Source organism: Diaphorina citri, unplaced genomic scaffold (genome assembly GCF_000475195.1).
Source record: "Diaphorina citri unplaced genomic scaffold, Diaci psyllid genome assembly version 1.1 scaffold1372, whole genome shotgun sequence".
NCBI lineage: Eukaryota > Metazoa > Arthropoda > Insecta > Hemiptera > Psyllidae > Diaphorina > Diaphorina citri.
In genome coordinates, this window is record NW_007378798.1 from 67033 (window position 1) to 83792 (window position 16760).

The window sequence follows — 16760 nt, forward strand, 5'->3', positions numbered from 1 at the left end:
GCCATGGCCAGTCTAGTTAGCTGAAATTAGCTGTAGCCACTCCTCAGCGAAAGACAGATTTTATCCTGAACAGATAAGGTTTGTTCTCGGAACGGCTGGCTTTCTCCTATCCTAAATTCCTTCTATCCTTGGTTTTCGGAACGATAAGAGCTTACCTCTCGGGACCTCTTTACAAAGGAAATTAGCTGTGCGTACCAATACTTATAGACTTAGGTAGATAGGTATCTTGGAATTTATTAATTTAATTTTAAATAGACCTTTTTTCTGCTTCTTCTTTTTTATTTAGGGGCTCCAGTTTAAAACCGATTCAAATTTACAAGCTGGTTCGGCCAGACAAACCAGAAAATTGGCGAAAATCCTCTCTAGTTCTCTACCTACCTAACAAATATCTCGGCAAACCAGCCTGATAGTGCTGTCATCTGGCAACTCTGTGGCAATGTGCTAAAACTCAAAACTCGTCGCAACAGCCGACAACGTTGCAACAACATTTGACCTTGGCCGTGAAAAAAAAAAAAAAAAAAAAAAAAAAAAAAAAAAAAAAAACTGGCAATTTGCCCACAACTCTAAAAAATAAATATGGCTGTGTAATGCATGTATTTGAGGTACCTAATTCCTATGTAGGTTCGCTATACATAAGAGTACCTATGTAGTATGTTAGGCACTGATGTACGAGAACCTAATTATTCACCGTCATTACTAGCTTGCTAGCTTCTATTCTCAATGTCGGGCTGTCCAAACGATGAGTACAAACGGGCCAGTTTTGGCTTGAAACATAATTATGTTCTTTTTTTCTAAGAGGTTTGATAGAGGGAACTGTAACTGCTAAGATCGTCCCGAAATCGAAGAAAAAAGGAAGACAGGATAGGAGAAGGCCAGCCGTTCAGAGAACAAACATTATCCGTTCAGGACAAAATCCGCGACTTACAAGGCAGACGCGTTACCAACCAAGCTAACAAGGCTGGCGAAAATATGTTCAAGAATAAATTAATTTAATACATCTTGCTGTCAATGTTGTAGGCACTGCTTTGTACGTGGGTACCTATGTATGTGCCCCTATCTGCCTACCTGCAAGCAGTAAATAGTTCATGTTGATATTTTGGTAAATTAAATACAAGTAGTTATACGCGTAATGTCATGCCTTCAGATGTGTTAAGGTGTGTCCAAACATAGTCGACCCCGTCGATCGACGTCCACTGAAACCGTACACTGCCTCGACAACATAGATTCACCTCGTCGATCGATGCGACGATCAGGGTCGACTATTAATGGACGCAGCTTTACATACAAATAAATTTTATTACTAATGATTTATTGAGAATATAAATATTGCTCGTAAGACAAAACATTAATATGAAGGTACATAGTAACGCGTTGGCGTAATGAACTTCCAGTGCCCAAGGCCTGAAAGGGGATGGTATTGTAATTCAAAAATTAATGTGTGAAAATAGTAGCAAAATCCTAATTTAAAAGAGCCGTTTGAGTGCAAACGCTTGTATTGTGAACTTGTAAACCATCTTTCCTTCCACGAATTTAAGTAGGAACATTTTTTCCCCCTTCTGGAAAATCATTTAAAGTTCCTATCACGAATGACTTTATGTCTAATGCCCGTCTCCCATAAAGCTTTGTACCTAGTTTAACTACCTACTGGTCCCTCGTTATTATTTATTATTTGATTATATCTCCCATTAGGTACCTTATACTTTCCTTGTACCTAATAGGTACCTACTCATAGTGTACCTACCCTACACTCCCAACAGGAAAGTAGGTACGTGTTTTCCATCCGATTACCTATTTTCAATCCGGCACTAAAATAGGGTAATTTTTACACCGAAAAAACTGGTTCACTTAACACATCCACTAAAAGTGGTTCATTTTGCATCTCCACTAACCATCTTAGCGCACGGCATCGGCAGTGCGCCAGGCCAAGTCTCAGTAAGCAGGCCAGTGTCCTTTTCATAGTTTTCATCGATGTAATTTATCTCGTCAGTCTGAAGACAGAAAATGATCCATGAAACCATGGGGTTTAATAATCGTAATCGGCAGTGCGCCAGGCCAAGTTCCAGTTAGCAGGCCAGTGTATCTTTATACACCTAACTTGTCCCCTTCCTCCCCAATATTTGATTCCTTTTCATAGTTTTCATCGATGTAATTTATCTCGTCAGTCTGAAGACAGAAAATGATCCATGAAACCATGGGGTTTAATAATCGTACTAGGTCCAATGTTTCCATCTCTTTATTTCAATCCTACACATTCTCGCTAATACAGAGATTTGGATCTAGGACAGCGATTCTCAATCGGGGGTACGCGAGAGACCCTCCGAGGTTACAAGAAAAAAGTGTAATGGCGGACAAAAGAGTAAAAAAAGCTAATTTTTGAATTTTGACGGCTCATCAGTGCAGTACAGTCCAAAAAAGAACTGAATTTTGACCTCAACGTACTGAAGTACTGTGTGTGTTTAGAAACTCAGTAGAAATGGTACACTGGTACAAATCACCCTAGATATGGGTACCCGGTACCCATTATGATGGTGGCGGGGTTTCGTGAGATTAAACCCGGGTACCCAAGGGGTACGCGGGCGAAAAACGTTGAGAACCGCTGATCTAGGACCTCTATCACGAATTAGAGTGCCAGAATCCTCATAGACATTGGCCTATGTGCAGAGATTGTATCATTCCTCCTCCCCCCCTCCCCGTTTCACATTAAAGTGGCCACTGACCCTGGACTGAGTCCGACCTTCCAATGTGGTAATTAGTGACCATTCCCCAAATCATACACAACCGAGGTACCCGAATCCGAATCGTGGCTATACAGGGTGTCCTGATAGAGGTCCCTTCATCAGAGCGAACGTTGTAGGTTCGATTCCCGCAAACGTTGGAAATTTTTCGTACAGTTATAATGTCGTAAAACGCATAGTAGCTAGCCTTATGAAGTATAAACGCACCTAAGGATGAGACATATGATTAAGTAATAAGTACCTATAACCGCGCCCTTACTTTTGTTACCTACGAGAAAGATCCTTTGCCACTGAAATCCAGTGTATAAACATTTCAAAGCTTGGGGCAAAGTTTTTAAACTCCATGACCTTGAATAAAAACTCCCTTCTTGGCGTTTCACGAGAGAAAATTCGTCCAAGTAATTGTATTTTTCAGAGTTAATTCATTCCCTTTTCTTCGGGCAAGTTATTTTTGGTTAATTTTGGATCATGGTGATTTTTTTTTACTGATCATTTGTTCCTCCTTCAGTGGCCGCGTGAACCGGTTTTATCAAGATAAAACTGATGGCAGTAATGTCCAGGTAATGTTGAAAATGTGGTCCGACAAAAAATAAACGAACCAAATTTGCCACCTGAATACTTATTGCATGTAAATCAAATTTTCAACCTTATTACAAATTTTCATCAGTAAATGGTTTCTTCAAATCAATTTGTTCCCAAGGGCAAGGTAAACCTAGACCCTTGACAAATGGAGTGTGCCTGAAGGGCTGAAGGTATCTGATGTGTTCCAATCCACTCGACCCCGAATGGATCGGAACACAGTATAATTTTCCTTCCTGCGACCACACAGTATAATTTCAAGACTCTTGATACATTGTATTGGTGTGCCCTTCATGATTCAGGTTGAACAAAGAGATAGAGAACTCTGTAAGTTCATCCTATCCTAATTACATTTTTCGAGTTTTGTCTGACTGATGGACATGTCTGCAAAATTCACCAGGAATAGAGGAGGTTGAAACTCGCAGACAGAATATTAACAAGTCATGGAACAATGAGAGATTTGTTCCTTTGTGTAAGTGTACATTGTGGAGAGCTCTTGGATTTTCCAGCTCTTGTGTACATCAGGCTCGTGTTCAGAAGGAACAAGAATCCATATCCAATATGCATACTTTGGAAAATCAACTCCATACTATGACTTTAACAAGAATAAGAAATTTCTGATCTTTTCCAGTTCTTGTGTTGATAGAAGGAACAACAATTTGGAAAATCAACTCCATACTGTGAACTTTAACAAGACCAAGAAATCTCATATGTACTTGGGGAATTCCTGAACTTTTCCAGTTCTGGTGAAGATAGGTTTGTGTTTAGAGGGAACAAGAATGGAGTGAAGCCTGCAGGTACAACGATAGTATCCCAGCAGCAAAAGGCTTATACTGCGATATTGAAAAGAAAAAAATGGGCACCATGTTATGGACTCTAACCAAAAGACAGCAGGAGTGACATTTCAGAACTATTGAAGCAGTGTTAGCAGTGTAACCAATTTACATATAATACTACTTAAATTCTCATAGACGGATATAGTTCTCAAAGATGATACACCTGAGGAAGTCAAAGAAATCAGTCCTAAAGAGAACCCTAGCTTTATCAAAAGTCTAAAGCTCTTTTCGAAAAATTAAGGGGCAAAAAACTTTATTCAGGTCACAGTCACATATGGCCGATGGTCCTACAGGAATCCTATAGGTACTTATATCAATACCAAAAAAGCAATTTAATATAGCTATCTGGACAGTTTAAGAAAGCTTCAGAAAGCTATCTGGCAGTCATTAGTCATTCTATTCGCCACTACTTTACGGATGACAAGTACAAATTTGAGGCACTTGAAAAAAAAATTGAGGCAACCCCACCTCCCACCGCCCATTTTCCATTCTATCCTAAAGTTAGTTCAGAAGTTAGAACACAATACAAAGCAATCACACCAGTGGATGTACAGGGTGATTGTGACTTAAGAGTAAATAAATAGTAATGATGATGGTGATCCCTCGTTGTCACCATGTTGGGCAGAGGGTTTCCTTGTGGACCAAGGAGTTTTGGTGTTGTGGGGTTCTGGATTTGTTTGATTTCACTCGCCATAGAATAGAATATTAGAATAGTTTTTATTGTAAATAAAACCAAAAGGTATCTTACAGAGTCAATTCAACTTAATTCTAAATTAAACTTTAGTTTTTTTTTTTTTTTTAAAAAAAACAAGATACCATAGTCTTTGGATGCTTTTTTTAAGATGTTTGAAAGAGGGAATTGTAACAACGGAGGACTAATCGTGCTGAAATCGAAAAGAGCAGGAAAGGATAGGAGGAAGCCAACCGTTTCGAGAACAAACCTTATCGAACCTCCAGGTTTCGTCTTCAACAAAGTATTAGATCCGAGATTACCTAGACCCGAAACGTCCAAAAAATCATTAGGTACGTGCCAACATTAAGGGAAGGCACAGTTGTCCACACCAGAATTAGGTTTTTACTATACAAGGTACGTACCTATCTTGGGACATTACAACTACATATGGTAGGTAATGCGAAAGAAATAATGTAGCATCACAATAGCGCATTCAGATATCGATAAAAGTAACATGGTGGTCAAGATCAGCAGCCATGGATGTTTGTTATCATGTTAGCAGTTCTCAGAAACCCATCAATCCATTATCAATCAGGAGGATTTCCCATCTTTTCTTTCCCTTTCCTTGACTAAATGGTTAAGCAGTAAGCTTATTATGTTCTAATGTCTAATCCGTAATTAAAATCAAGTAGTGAATCCATGGAAAATTTAAAAGCCTCCCTACGCGAGACCTCTTGCATTAATGAAATAATTGCCTAGAGGAAAAAAAATCGCTGATTGCACAACAGTAAAACAGATTGAGTAGTGGGAGGTATAGGAGCAAAACGTCAATTCTTTTGGTGTGGTCTCACATTATACGAACTAGTGTTGGTCGTGATAGTGAGCCACTCGGTATGGTGAAACACATTTGAGTTGGAGCAGGCAGAATCCATAATACGTTTTCCATGAGTTCTTCCAATCTGGAGGAGGGAGACCGGCCAAGGTCAGTGAATATTTGGCAACTCTAATAACTCACTCGCAATAACAACCACCAACATCCAACATCATCTCTCTGTCTTTAGTGTTTTTTAATTGATTCAAACTAAACAAGTTTTGTGAGACTTTTTTTTCTTCCGTTTTCATTTTATTTTTTCAACGAAGTTGTTCGTATTTTGAGGTGAACTATGAATACTAAAGTGATCAAAACATTGGATTTTTCTGTTAATTTAAGTGTGCGAGACATATTTGGAGAATCAATCGTGTGATCAACCACCTTTCAAAATGGAATATTGGATTTAGACTGTGGTAAGTAAGTTAAATTGGAAAATACAGTACGATGGGAGGGTACAAATGAAAATCATATAGTATGTAAAAAAATGGTGGTGGTTTCAAGAATTTCATATGTATACTGAAAGGCATCAGATAAATGAAAATGTCAACAAATTTTAAAGTTAACCGTCACGCTATGGCCAATATGCGCTAACGCCTACAAAAGCACTGCATGAATGAGGTGAACTATGAATACTAAAGTGAACAAAACAATGGATTTTTCTGTTAATTTAAGTGTGCCACACATATTTGGAGAATCAATCGTGTGATCAACCACCTTTCAAAATGGAATATTGGAGTTAGACTGTGGTAAGTTAAATTGGAAAATACAGTACGATGGGAGGGTACGAATGAAAATCATAGCATGTCAAAAAAATGGTGGTGGTTTCAAGAATTTCATATGTACCTATACTGAAAGGCATCAGATTCAGATAAATGAAAATGTCAACAAATTTTAAAGTTAACCGTCACGCTATGACCAATATGCGCTAACGCCTACAAAAGCACTGCATGAATGAATAGGCGTTATCATCGGAGTTGCATTATAATGACGAATGCATTTATATTGTTTTATCACCTTTGATCCGTGATAGCACCAGAGGGATACAAATAAATTTTATTACTAATGATTTATTGAGAATATAAATATTGCTCGTAAGAGTAAGACAAAACATTAATATGAAGGTACATAGTAACGCGTTGGCGTAATGAAATTCCAGTGCCCAAGGCCTGAAAGGGGATGGTATTGTAGTAATTCAAAAATTAATGTGTGCAAATAGTAGCAAAATCCTAATTTAAAAGAGCCGTTTGAGTGCAAACGCTTGTATTGTGAACTTGTAAACCATCTTTCCTTCCACGAATGAGTCGCAAGTCTGCCTCGAATACTCGAAGCACGACGCAAAAATTCAATTCTGCCACAGTGTGGGAAGGCCTTTTCAATTTTCCACTCCTATAATTCTCTGATGGTACCTCATTCCTGAGCGAAGTGGTACCTCGGTATCCATTGACGTCAAATATCTCTCGACGACCTTTGAAGAAAATGTTCGTGGTGGAAAATTAGGAACAGGCGAGTCATGCGCTGTTTTCTAGGATCGATCACTGGGGGAAACGTTGTTCCCAGAACACCAAAGGGAGAGCAGGTCACAGGAAAAGGGAACGGTGTTATCATACTTTAAGTTGAAAAAACGAACTCTTGGATTTGAATACTTCAAAGATAACTAACAACTAGTAAATTCTGGACCACATATGAAAATCTTCGTTTTATCTTCTGTCAGGTCATGAAATTTTAGTTTTAAACCCAACACGGGGAAACTCCGCGTGCTTGGAAAGACAAAGATAGAAAATCGGGTAACTCTGGAGAAAAAAAGAGATGGGTGCGCATCTTGAGTGGGAGCCCACGCTTGTCAGCAAATTGAGTCACGTGATTCGAAAGCCTTGAAAAGCCTACGTGCTTTTCGAAATTTTCCAATGGAAGCTTTTTATTTCTTTTTCGAAGAAAAGGGCGCCTACCTTGGAAGTTCAACTTGAGGTCAAAAGAGGTTTTGGCCCGGGGATTTTATATATATTCGGAGCTGTTTAGCAAATGAGTAATTGAATTATCAGTCATCTTGTCAGAAGTTCCAACAAGTTTACTTGTCAGTGGATAGGTGGATTTAGGTAGGAACAAAAAGTATCCTCCGCGCTCCGTGGCCAAAGAAATACATTAGACTTCTACTCCGAAATCCCGGGTTCAATTCCTGGCTGAAAAACGTTGATTTATTTCATCTAGAGTTCAAACTGTATCTAGAGAACCTTGAATATTAAATGAATTCGGATGAAGTCATAAAATTGAATTTCAGAGACCGAATTTGTTCATAAAGCTCTGGAAAAATGTGACCTCTCCAATTTGTAAATATTTACTATCAGGCTTCTTGTAGTACACTCAGATATGTAAATTAACAAATCAGGCGACACACAGTGAGTTGAACATAAACATTTCAAAGCTTGGGGCAAAGTTTTTCAACTCCATGACCTTGAATGAAAACTCCCTTCTTGGCGTTTCACGAGAGAAAATTCGTCCAAGTAATTGTATTTTTCAGAGTTAATTCATTCCCTTTTCTTCGGGCAAGTTATTTTTGGTTAATTTTGGATCATGGTGATTTTTTTTTACTGATCATTTGTTCCTCCTTCAGTGGCCGCGTGAACCGGTTTTATCAAGATAAAACTGATGGCAGTAATGTCCAGGTAATGTTGAAAATGTGGTCCGACAAAAAATAAACGAACCAAATTTGCCACCTGAATACTTATTGCATGTAAATGCATATTAGTATTAAGTGCAAAAAAACACCAAAGAAAATTCGCTGATCAGTTTTTGGGTCCCATGGGGATGGGAACCCCTCTTAGTGATGGTTTTCTTATTAGTCTACTATGGTTTACTGAACTTCTTTTCTGCTGGAACTTTATCCATCATTCTACTGGAACTTCATTCATTTAAATTTAATTGTTTCTTCAACAGTCCTCAATTACAATTACTCAATACTACTACAGTCAGTAGCAGAATGATGAACCCAGGTGTATCTTTCAGTCTGAAATTATTCATCAAATTATGAATGCTGAAATTATTCCTCAGTCTCTTCGTTCTTTCAAATCCAGACAATGTTGAGCGCTGAAATTACTCCTCTTGTGCTATTCACGTTAACGACTTGTCGAGGGAAATGCACAATCGTCCTTCATGCTTCAAGTGACATCATTTGGTTGTCGCCAAATTCTTTTCTTTTCGTCAGACAGTGCGTGGCCTTCAACTCTCCGCGCACAAAGCAGAGTACAATGGATGGCTCCTGAGTCTAGGCTTAGGTTTAGCCTGGGTAGACAGGGAACCTCCTGCCCGCTGTTCTGTTCATCTGATAACCGTCTTTACGTTGTCGTTGTCCATCGTGTATGTATGACTATTTTATTGGTATTAAAAACTCTTTTTTATGTTATCTAAATATTATTTATTGAATATGATCTGCCCGCTGTTCTGTTCATCTGATAACCGTCTTTACTTTGTCGTTGTCCATCGTGTATGTATGACTATTTTATTGGTATTAAAAACTCTTTTTTATGTTATCTAAATATTATTTATTGAATATGAATTTATTTAGATGTAATATCTTATACAAATACCATTTTTTTGGGGGGGGGGAAATGCACAATCGTCCAAAAAATTTGTTTGGTGTCAAATAATAAAAGAAGGAATTATTAGTGGATGGCATTTTCATCTGATCTCTCTTTCCAGTCTTTCCCAACTATCCTACATAATCTTTATCTCTTCTTATAAAATGGATTAATATTCGCATCAATAACAAGAAGGATCTGGATAATCCTGATTATAACATGATGAATACAAATGAATGGATAATATTTTACAATGACCATATCCATTGGCTATTGGACAGGGCTAAACTCATCTTCAGAAAAAAAATGGGGGTAGGAAGGGGTTGCTGGTAAAATGCGCATTCGTAAACATTTCGAGAGCGAATAGGCAAAAAAAAATCTCTTTCAATTTTCTCCTCTTCTGACGTAGGTTCACATTTTGTTTATTGGTACAGTAACCGTGAAAATTATTTTCATTACATTTTCCTCTTTTCATTTCGTATGGTATCTACATTCTGTCGTTTTGTAATAAGTGTGTGAATTTTGCAAACATTCTTATAGGTAATACACTTTAAAATAAATTGAGTGCTTTCTGTGAAACCAAATTTATCAATCTCATTGGTCACTTTTACAAGTACCAACTACTTTTAGGTTTAGGTACAAACTACGCATTATGACTCATATTTTCAAATTTAATTTAAAATAAAATCATAGTTTTTTCTTCTTTTGATACGGTTTGTCGGTTTGAATTTCTAATAGAAATGGTATAATAAAATTCTAGGAAAACAAAGAAAGGTAAGTTTCTAAACATGACGGATTGAAGTGTTCAGTGGGACTTCTGTAAATTAAGAAATAATACATGTACCTAGATATTTATAGGGTTTATATTTTCTATCCTGCTAGTACCAAACGCTATATTGAATTTTATTGCAAAATTTACTTAAACCCACGTGGTCAATAAAAACGAGATTCGAAAGACAACTTATAATTTGGTTCATCTTGAACTAGCTCTCAAATAACTAAATGCGTATGTGACCTTGGAGGTGAAAAGTAAGAAAGTTTAGTTTGAAGTAAATTTACACAAATGTGTGAGCAAATTACACACTTTGACCTTCTCATTAAACTGATAAAGAATTTTCCTACTCGCACAATCAACCCAACGCAGAGCTGAACAACTCTTGAAGGTTTTGTTACAAAGTTTTACAATGTAATCATCCGATTATACATAAATAGAAAGTAAAAAGTGTTATTACGTAAAAATCTGATATCTTTTTAAATGAAATATCCTGTTGTCATCTAAAACACAGACTTAGTCTATTTTAAATGTACCTTTGTGAAAACTTGAGTACTTATTGGGTATCTCTTACCCTTCTCCAAATGGTGTTGAACTTCTGATATAAAGCCCTTTTATCCTCCGATTTTAAAACTATTATTTGAATTTTGCATACCCAGTTACCCAGAGAGAGAGCCCAGAGGTACATAATTGATTTTTAATTTTAATTTTAACTTTTAAATCATGTTACCACGTCTATTTCTCTATATGCCTACTGGATATCTTTGGGTTTTTCTAAACGTTGACACCAATATTTTTGACCAAATATTATCAGCATTAGAGATCAGTGTTGACTCCAAAAAAAATGGGGGTAGGAAGGGGTTGCTGGTAAAATGCGCATTCGTAAACACTTCGAGAGCGAATAGGCAAAAAAAAAAATCTCTTTCAATTTTCTTCTCTTCTGACGTAGGTTCACATTTTGTTTATTGGTACAGTAACCGTGAAAATTCTTTTCATTACATTTTCCTCTTTTCATTTCGTATGGTATCTACATTCTGTCGTTTTGTAATAAGTGTGTGAATTTTGCAAACATTCTTATAAGTAATACACTTTAAAATTAATTGAGTGCTATCTGTGAAACCAAATTTATCAATCTCATTTTTAGGTACTAGTAGGTACAAACTACGCATAATGACTCATATTTTCAAAATTTAAAATAAAATCATAGTTTTTTTTCTTCTTTTGATACTTTACCTAAGGCCTAGTCGGTTTGAATTTCTAATAGAAATGGCACATTTGAATAAAATTCTAGAAAAACAAAGAAAGGTAAGTTTTTAAACATGACGAATTGAGGTGTTTAGTTGAACCTTTGTAAATTAAGAAATAATAAATGTACCTAGATATTTATAGGGTTCACATTTTCTATCCTGCTAGTACCAAAAGGTATATGTAGTTCTATTGCAAAATTTACTTAAACCCACGTGGTCAATAAAAACGAGATTTGAAAGACAATTTATAATTTGGTTCATCTTGAACTAGCTCTCAAATAACTAAATGCGTATGTGACCTTGGAGGTAAAAAGTAAGAAAGTTTGGTTTGAAGTAAATGTATATACAAATGTGTGAGCAAATTTGACCTTCTCATTAAACTGATAAAGAATTTTCCTACTCGCACAATCAACCCAACGCAGAACTGAACAACTAGGTATTGAAGGTTTTGTTACTAAGTTTTACAATGTTATCATCCGATTATAGATAAATAGAAAGTAAAAAGTGTTATTACGTAAAAATCTGATATGTTTTTAAATGAAATTTCCTGTTGTCATCTAAAACACAGACTTAGTCTATTTTAAATGTACCTTTGTGAAAACTTGAGTACTTATTGGGTATCTCTTACCCTTCTCCAAATGGTGTTGAACTTTTGATATAAAGCCCTTTTATTCTCCGATTTTAAAACTATTATTTGAATTTTGCATACCCAGTTACCCAGAGAGAGCCCAGAGGTACATAATTGATTTTTAATTTTAACTTTTAAATCATGTTACCACGTCTATTTCTCTCTATACCTACTGGATATCTTTGGGTTTTTCTAAACGTTGACACCAATATTTTTGACCAAATATTATCAGCATTAGAGATCAGTGTTGACTTCATCTCGACAATATCGTTTCGTATGAAATCTATGAAATTCCCATTCAGTACAGAAGATGTATAATAAAGGGGGACTATGAATATCGTAAAGATGCGTCACTTTTTTCCTTTCAACATGTTTAAGCAAGGGAGCCAGGCAGGACAGGCAAGAAATTGCGTAAACGTAGAGTAAACCTTGCCAAATATTGCGTAATCAGCTCCTGCTTCTCCCAATTTTTCTTCCGCTTACACTTACCTCATGTTCATTTATAGGTTCTTCTCCTCTTCCTCCTTTATGTTTGTTGAGTACAGAAACTAGTTTTCTTTTCTTCTGTCCTAGTTTTCATAGCGCGGTTCCTTTTGAAGAATTGCTAAGCAGTTACCCATATGTGTTTAGGTTGTGATAGGCAGGAGTGTGCTTGAATGTGGGATGCTGGAATAGAAAACCAATATAATAATGTAAAGAATACAAGTTGTTATTATTTTTTTCTCGTACCTATGGTACATGTGAGATGTAGCTTCATAACAGGTCTCATTACTCATAAACTCATTACTAATACATTTTTACAAGACTCTTACACATTTTTTTTACACTTACCTCATGTTCATTTATAGGTTGTTCTTCTTCTCCTCTTCCTCCTTTATGTTTGTTGAGTACAGAAACTAGTTTTCTTTTCTTCTGTCCTAGTTTTCATAGCGCGGTTCCTTTTGAAGAATTGCTAAGCACCCATATGTGTTAAGGTTGTGATAGGCAGGAGTGTGCTTGAATGTGGGATGCTGCAATAGAAAATCAATATATTAATGTAAAGAATACAAGTTGTTATTATTTTTTTCTCGTACCTGTGGTACATGTGAGATGTAGCTTCATAACAGGTCTCATTACTCATAAACTCATTACTAATACATTTTTACAAGACTCTTACACATTTTTATAGAAAAGCTCTGTATTAATACATGCAGGTTTAATAATCTTGTAAATTCAACTATGTTTCAGGGAAGGCAAAAGGATATCAGACAGAGACGTGTCACATGAACAACAAACCGCTCTTGGTAAGTTAGTCATCTGTTCAATTCCAAAGCTAATTTATTTGACACCAAAATAGGTGCGTACGGCCAGTGTAGTGTATGATCTATTGTTTTTTTGAACTTTAAGGTTGGAGTTTTCACGATGACCTTCTCGTCACGTGACTCGGTTTAGTTGTCATTTCGTGTTCTCGTTAGAAAATTATCTGATAAAAGTGACAGTGTGCCGGGAGCCTATGTGCTCCTATATTGACGATCATGTTAGACAAATACACATACGAAGTGTTTTGTTATGATCTATTGTTTTTTTGAACTTTAAGGTTGGAGTTTTCACGATGACCTTCTCGTCACGTGACTCAGTTTAGTTGTCATTTCGTGTTCTCGTTAGAAAATCATCTGATAAAAGTGACAGTGTGCCGGGAGCCTATGTGCTCCTATATTGACGATCATGTTAGAAAAATACACATACGAAGTGTTTTGTTTCACTAAAGAGGGGCCCGTGGTGGGGATATGTTTGTATTCGCGAGTCGTAATTTTTTTCTTAGATAGGGCGTAGGGGGGATTTGCGAATTTCCTAGAACTGCCAAGATGGGGTTTTTTGAGGGACTGAATTGTGACTAGTTATGCGAGATGGACAAGTTTAGAGTTGGAATTAGAAGCGCAGCGCCAACTTTGTTTTCAGGCGTACACAGCTGCACCTTCACTATTGGGTGCCTATTTCAAAAACATTGTCGCAAGTCTGCCTCGAATACTCGAAGCACGACGCAAAAATTCAATTCTGCCACAGTGTGGGAAGGCCTTTTCAATTTTCCACTCCTATAATTCTCTGATGGTACCTCATTCCTGAGCGAAGTGGTACCTCGGTATCCATTGACGTCAAATATCTCTCGACGACCTTTGAAGAAAATGTTCGTGGTGGAAAATTAGGAACAGGCGAGTCATGCGCTGTTTTCTAGGATCGATCACTGGGGGAAACGTTGTTCCCAGAACACCAAAGGGAGAGCAGGTCACAGGAAAAGGGAACGGTGTTATCATACTTTAAGTTGAAAAAATTTGAATACTTCAAAGATAACTAACAACTAGTAAATTCTGCACCACATATGAAAATCTTCGTTTTGTATATCTTCTGTCAGGTCATGAAATTTTAGTTTTAAACCCAACACGGGGAAACTCCGCGTGCTTGGAAAGACAAAGATAGAAAATCGGGTAACTCTGGAGAAAGAAAGAGATGGGTGCGCATCTTGAGTGGGAACCCACGCTTGTCAGCAAATTGAGTCACGTGATTCGAAAGCCTTGAAAAGCCTACGTGCTTTTCGAAATTTTCCAATGGAAGCTTTTTAGTCCTGATAGAGGTCTCTTCATCAGAGCGAATGTTGCAGGTTCGATTCCCGCAAACGTTGGAAATTTTTCGTACAGTTATAATGTCGTAAAACGCATAGTAGCTATGTATGAAGTATAAACGCACCTAAGGACGAGACATATGATGAAGTAATAAGTACCTATAACCGCGCCCTTACTTTTGTTACCTACGAGAAAGATCCTTTGCCACTGAAATCCAGTGCTTTACTATCACTACATTATCGACTGTGTGTTTTAAATTTTCAACCTTAATACAAATTTTCATCAGTAAATGGTTTCTTCAAATCAAATTGTTCCCAAGGGAGAGGTAAACCTAGACCCTTGACAAATGGAGTGTGCCTGAAGGGCTGAAGGTATCTGATGTGTTCCAATCCCGAATGGATCGGAACACAGTATAATTTTCCTTCCTGCGACCACACAGTATAATTTCGAGACTCTTGATACATTGTATTGGTGTGCCCTCAACCTTAATACAAATTTTCATCAGTAAATGGTTTCTTCAAATCAAATTGTTCCCAAGGGCAAGGTAAACCTAGAATACTTATTGCATGTAAATGCATATTAGTATTAAGTGCAAAAAAACACCAAAGAAAATTCGCTGATCAGTTTTTGGGTCCCATGGGGATGGGAACCCCTCTTAGTGATGGTTTTCTTATTAGTCTACTATGGTTTACTGAACTTCTTTTCTGCTGGAACTTTATCCATCATTCTACTGGAACTTCATTCATTTAAATTTAATTGTTTCTTCAACAGTCCTCAATTACAATTACTCAATACTACTACAGTCAGTAGCAGAATGATGAACCCAGGTGTATCTTTCAGTCTGAAATTATTCATCAAATTATGAATGCTGAAATTATTCCTCAGTCTCTTTCCCACCAGAATACCAGATGCACATTGTAATGCAGAGGGAGAGGCAATGTGAAAAAGTTTTCGACTTGTAACAATAACACATACGGAATTCACAGGCCGTGACTCATTTCTAATATTTTATTTATGTGTAGTAAGTTCCTAGTGAGTATTGGGGAATATAAAAGTTCAATACTACATTTACTACAACTTCGGAGGGAGAGGGAACTTGGCAGACTCTTTTGACAAAATGTTCGATCGCATTGCAAGAAATTTCAGAGACTGCTCTGTTCAAGCTGGGAAATTTTTATTTTTCGCAGAAGGAATTCCCAAATAACACATTGATAGCCTATTGCATATTAAAAGAAAGCCATAAAAAAAGAAGAGTTGTCACTTAAGAAAGCCAAGGAAAAAAATCAGCGACTGAGAAACCGGCGAACCGGGCAAAAAACATCGCTGCTAAAGTCTGACATTGACTTGGCTACGACCTTGGCCTGACTTTCAGCTCTGTATGAAATAATTCAATACCTCAATGAGCATGTAACTCAAGACTGGAGATCCCCACTCCCACCAGAATACCAGATGCACATTGTAATGCAGAGGGAGAGGCAATGTGAAAAAGTTTTCGACTTGTAACAATAACACATACGGAATTCACAGGCCGTGACTCATTTCTAATATTTTATTTATGTGTAGTAAGTTCCTAGTGAGTATTGGGGAATATAAAAGTTCAATACTATATTTACTACAACTTCGGTTTCAAGTTTGCCGAGGAATTCTTTCAATCGTGGTCGTTACTTCCCCAAAATTCAATCAAGTAAAGGAAGTCAAGATTGAGATCAATTATTTTCAGTTGGAAGAAGGAAAGTCCATTATCTACTTTTAAGATAGAACGATCATACCACCTAGCGGACATAAATAAGCAGCTAATTAGATATACGGTACAAATGGCCTTTACGAACCCATAGACCTGATCAGCAAATTTTCTTCATGTTTGTGTGCGAGTAGATGGGGAAAATCGCGGAATAAGCGAACTAAATGCAAAATCGTCAAAATTTAAAACTCATTTCGTTCTGTCAAATGGTGGTGGATGTGCGAAAACTACCCATCTCAAAACCATTTGCTTTTTCTACAGGTTTTTTCGAGCGTGGTCTAAAACTAACTTTAATGTCTCAAGTATAACCAACATCCTCATAACTAGATGTACCTAAAAGTAATACATCCTTATCCAGGCTAATATGGGAGAATACTACATTGAGTCTATTGTCTAAAGGTATTTTTCCAGCCAAATGGCTGATCTTTAAGTTGAATTCCATCCGTTTTGAAATGATGTTGATCATCCTCTACTCTACCTGTCCTACATGCTACATTCGAACAGTCATC